The 5,629-nt window shown below is 39.9% G+C and overlaps 1 pseudogene; it reads right to left on the bottom strand.

The window, feature by feature from the left end:
• Positions 1–5,293: 5,293 nt before the first annotated feature.
• LOC135625970 (ethylene-responsive transcription factor RAP2-4-like) overlaps positions 5,294–5,629 on the bottom strand; it is a 1,522-nt pseudogene continuing 1,186 nt past the window's right edge.

The raw sequence follows: 5,629 nt of genomic DNA, 5'->3' as shown, positions 1-5,629 counted from the left end.
CAAAAGCGTGGCCTGCCGCCCACCGACTCGTCGCGTGCGTGGGGAAGTCGCACGCAGATTTGAGCCCGTGGTGGGCCCACCACGTCATGTTCCGTGCACGCGCCACGGCGAGCCCACGTCATGGCCATGCAAACGTGTCGAGCGTCGGAAGCGACGACGGCGTTCTCTGCGTCAGTCTTCTTGCTTCAACTCAAATCATCGGCTCAGAAGACGACGACGAAGGCGAAGGCGAAGGGTTGGGTGGAGGAGGGAGGGCATCATGGAAGGTTCCTCGTGGTTACAGGTGCGTTAGAAAAGAAGGCCAAGATCTGTCACGAACAAAAGGCGAAAAAAGGGGAGGAGGAGGAGGTTAGGCCGGGGTCAATCTCCACCTCCAAGTAATTGACAGGTGCTTGCAACCAATAATGACAGATTAATTAGTGCATCCACAATCCCAGTTTAATGTGGATTTAATGATTGATGCAACCAATAATGACATACAAATGTCAAGCAAATTACTCTTGTGGTAAGGGTTAAAGACAGTGCAATCATCATTTTGGTGATTCGAATCCTGATCATCCAAATCCAAATCGAAAAGAAATAATATTTATTATGATATCAAAATAATTATGTTCTTGGTAAGATGGAAAGTTAGCTAGAAGAAGAATCGAAGCTACTGCCGCTGTTTCCATCAGCCATACAAATCTTTCTTTCCAGCTGATCCAATCATTTGCTCACTGAATCAGATCAGAGTCTGCACACACAAAAAGCTCCCGAGTTTTGATACCATCCGCCTTCCCGGTGAAGCCAATTTGCTGCCACGAATCGGTGCATGGCTCTACTGTGATCCTTCTCGCCGTCACTGTCCTTGGGATGCTTGGTTGGATCTTCAAGGAAGGCATCCACATGCGATGCCACCACCAAGGACATCATCGACAGTGCGAGTTGGGATTCATGATGGTTGCCAATTACATCCGTGTTGGAGACAAGTTGGATTCCTAGTCCTGGATGATGCCGAACAATTGTAGAAGCAGCAACTGCAAAAGGACTGATTCCTCGTGAGCGCTTCTGATGGGTGGTGGTATCAGCAGCCAGAAAACAGAGAGCTAACGTTCCATTTATCTGCAGTATCTAGTGGAGATATGATGAGCGATATGTAGAACGTTCATTATAGATTTGGGTTTAGGGCATCAAAATAGTTTTGCACCGAGTTGGGTGAGAGAGCCAAGCAAAGTTCTCAACTGGGAGGATCGATCCTCACTATCTATTGATTGCTAGGATGAAGGGAAAAGTAAAACCAGGCATTTATTCCCTCGAGCTACATTTCTGCAGAAACAAGGTGGCGGTAGCTCATTGTGTGGAAGACATGGATCGACTGCTCTAAGCTGTAGTGCAGAATCGGCAGATGCAAACTTATGATTTTTGTGCATCGATCCTCTTAATCTAAATTAAATATTCTAATCTAAATCAAATCACTTGGATTAGTCAAACCATGTGCATTTATCATTTATGCTGCTTCTAGGGCTTCTGAGATGTTGTGCTATTCCGAGTTTTGGAGATGACAAATCCAAGGAAGATGAACCATCAGAATTTGGTAAAGAGGATGAAAATGATGAAGGAAAGACAAAGGGAAAACAAATTGGAGGACATGAAGGATGGCTGCTTGCAACTGGTCAAAAACTATCAGCAAATGGCCAGAAACAAATTGAAGTGCTTATCCCATGCATGTCTTCGTAAAAGACAGGAAGAAAAGAGAACAAAAGCAGGATGAGAATTTGTCATGGCATCAAATTCTTCAGTTTTGACTTTACTTTCATGTATCTCTTAATCATAAGAGCATCTTGCTGCAATGAAGCAAGGAACTTTTGCTGCATATTAACCTAATCAGATAGAATCCAGTGACATGACTGAAATCATCTTCATGATCTCTCTTCCCTACTGTCATCGATGACCCCACATGTACTTTTGTTCCAAATTTGAATGATCTATGGAAACAAGGCTCAGAAGAGTACCTCCCTATATATATTAGGCTATGGCAAGATGATGACAGCTCCTACAAATCAAAGCACTCATTGTCAGTTGAATGAATAAGAATATTAAGACCGGTGATAAACGCGAAAGCAAGAACTTTAAAAAGGGAATTTGGAATCAAAATAAAAGTGCTTTCGATCATGCTGGCTTCTAAAAGAGACATTAGATTCTTCAGAGAAGAGCATAAGCTTTCCTACTTGCTGATTTCTACTGGTGAATGCAGAATTGTCCACTTTAAACCTACCTAGAAACTTTGGAGATCAAGAATGGCAGTTTCCCACAAAATGCTTATTTCTAGAACCATCGTATTTCCACCAGGAACATGAACCCCACAAGCAAGATATGTGCAGGTTCCTTGTTGCCAGACTTGGGTGTTCAACCTCTTTATGCTTTCATTTTCTTTTCTAACTATTCCAATCCATTGCGAGCTAGTTGCAGCATCAGTGAAGGATTCTGATGACATGAACATTACCTTGATTTAGATGCAATCCCCGTCCTGGGGAGCAGATGACCTTAAGTTGGGTCTCATTGCTTGTGCCAGAAGCTTGCAGGGAGAAGCTGTGCCATTAGCAGGTGCATGGAAGAGGCTTCTATTGCTGATATAATTGTAAATTAGAAGAGCATCAAGAGATTAAATCATGGAATAGAAGATCATTAAAAAATGTAAATGTCCATGGACTAAATGAATTTACTGTATAAGAATAATTGTAATTAGGTTAGTCTTATGAGAATTTGAAGACTATTTGCCCCTGTTTTTTTATCTCATCAACTATATCTGGATCTGCTGAGTCCTGGCTAGAGTAATGAAAGAAGTTTCATCCATATTTCATGATGATTCTTAAAAGAAAGAAAGAAAGAAGAAAAAGAGAAGCCATTGCAAACAAGACATGGGGGTAGAACAGGGCCATTCCATGATTGTATCGTGGAGGCCCATTGAGGTGGGTCAAATTTCAGCCCTGAAATCCCAAGCCCAATACTTGTCAATTATGGAAGACCTGTAAATTTTATTGCCTCTTAACCACTGCTGTTCTTATGTTCTTTGCATTATTGGACCTCAAGAACTTGTTCATATTGTGGCATGCAGTACCATACTAACATAGCTTAGGCAGCTGATATATCTGCTTGAATGTTAAATCAGTTGCATCACTTGAACCATCATTCTGACCATCAAAATTATATTTCAGAAGTCCAAAGAATCTATGTTGTGATTCCTTCCTAATTAAATTTCAGAAAAATCTTAGGATGGTTATCATGGCATTGAGAAACATTCAAATTGTATTAGTATTTCCCTCATCTTTACTAATCTCTCACAATATGATGATGGCAACAATTCTCATATTATGAAATGTCCATGTCCATTTTGGCCATAATTTGTAGTTTAACTAAAACCACAAAAGTGTTCTCCACATGATTTATTAGAAAGAATAATGATTCATAACAGCAGAGTATCCAACTTCAAAATGGAGCATGTAACTTTAGATAGGAATATACTTGTATGTTGACTAAAGACCACCTACCGTAGAAAGAAGAGCAAACAAGTGATAGAGGTCAACCATCTTATCTTTCAGGATGTTTATGAGTTGCTTCCACTAAATTTTGTGCCACCTACATGATGTTAAGTGCCATCCACAGGACCAAGCCAATAGGTAGTAGCTTCTCGATTGCTTTTACATTTAGATACTTTATCTTCTGTATCCATCCACAAAGAAACTCACCAGCATTCTCAAGTGCTTCTTGTCATAAACAGCTGCTTTGGTCTTGCTTTTCTGTTGGATCTTTTATGAGGTCTTACATAACAAAAAAAATGCTTCTGCAAAGGCTAATGCTCTTTTTTATCCAAGCACCAACATTCCAAGTCAAAGTCAACTAATGAACAACACATTGCCTCTTATCATGGATCCATGTGTCACTACTTCAATGGGGATAATTGCCTTGGGTTGGTTGACTTTGCATGGATTGGATGTTTGATACTAGAAAGTAGTTGCATCATCAATCATTCCCACATAGGCTGGACTGTAAAAGATTATTGTGAAAGAACTTGCAATCAAGTGGCAGAGCATAAGAGAGGCTCAGGTCTTCCATCCACTTACTGTAAGAAATGATTCTTGGTTATATTCTGCTAACCTGTAAGACTACATGAGCCAACTTTATCAAGTGACTTCCTTCCATAAGCTTCTAGAGGAATTCAGGTATGTTGATGTGAGATCATAATTGGATTTTTAGATTATGATCTAGGTGGGGGACTACCCCCTCAATTATCCTTTAAAAGAAAAAAAGGAGGCTAAGAAGTGTGAGCCAGAAAAGATTGTCTCTGAAGCCATGAACATCCAAATGATTGAGGGAGAAAGATAAAGCAAAGACAGATGGAATGTTTTTGGTATGTGTGGCTTGGAATGGGAACCTAGTCATAACTCCCATGCAATCATGAATGCAGTATGGGGGTGTCATGGGTTCAGACTTGTTTCAGATAACAATGGTGTCCTTATCACAGTTCAAGCAGATGTATATATCCAGATTCTTCATTCTCTGTTGACACTTAGTCCACTTCCTATCAACTAGCAAAAGAGATACAGATAAGGATTGAACATGAAAGTAAACCTCAGAGACTTCTGGTCGAAGGAACTGATATAGTAGGAAAATGAGAAGAGTAGTTGAGAGTTGAAACCTTCATTTGTTGATGAAGTTAGTGGAGGAAGGAACCAAACTCCTGCCATGGAGTCTATTTGATCAAAACCTCCCACCTGCATCGATGAAAGATTGAGTGAACATGATCTCATTCATGAAAACAATCATTCAATTCTTCTCAAACTCTTCACAAGAAACATTAAAACAATCTATTCAGTATTACCCTGGCCAAAGGGATCTATTTAGCTTGATTCAGATTACAGTTCAGATAGAGCATGGCCTGCACACATACAGAAGATGAGTGGCATACTGGCACAAGCAGCAGTGGATGGATCAGGTCTCGAGACGGTTGTGTGTCATAATGATGGCTTTTCCTTCTGTGAATCTAGAGGATACAATACAACAATAATAAGTCAGTCATAATGTGGCGTGAACTATTTGGGATCGACTACATAAATCTTTTATCATAATTGAGCTGTATAAAGAGTTAAAAGATCATCAGCTACAATAAACAATATGATTTATATGTTTAACATTCATGAAGCTAATGCTATATGCATATCATTTTAGCAGCACCAATATTGCAAGATAGGATACAGATTTGTTTCTTGTTTGCATTAAATCTCCCAATAATTTGCAAATATTTGGATCTGATAACTCACAAAATGCACATCCATACACACAAAATTAGTAATTAGAAAGCTACACATGAGATTTGGGAAGAACCCAACCTACAACCTGGTAGAGCATAGAAAAAAAAAAATCAGCAAAACCAGGAGATTGAACTACATACAAAGATTCAATTGCTAGTGCTGGAAGGACCCAAATGATACAGCAATTGCCAGCAAATGTCCAATACGCCATTTGCAGCAACCAAGCCAACCCCCCAAACCAGAAACTACACCAAATCTATCATAAGATTGCATACTGTTAGACTACTAATATGAGAGAATGGAATCCCAATTGATCTCCCATGATGGATACTTGTGCAGCA

The sequence above is a fragment of the Musa acuminata genome, chromosome BXJ2-10, assembly GCF_036884655.1.
Source record: "Musa acuminata AAA Group cultivar baxijiao chromosome BXJ2-10, Cavendish_Baxijiao_AAA, whole genome shotgun sequence".
Taxonomy (NCBI): domain Eukaryota; kingdom Viridiplantae; phylum Streptophyta; class Magnoliopsida; order Zingiberales; family Musaceae; genus Musa; species Musa acuminata.
The sequence above is the reverse complement of the archived record's forward strand: the minus strand, read 5'-3'. Positions and strand labels throughout refer to the sequence as shown.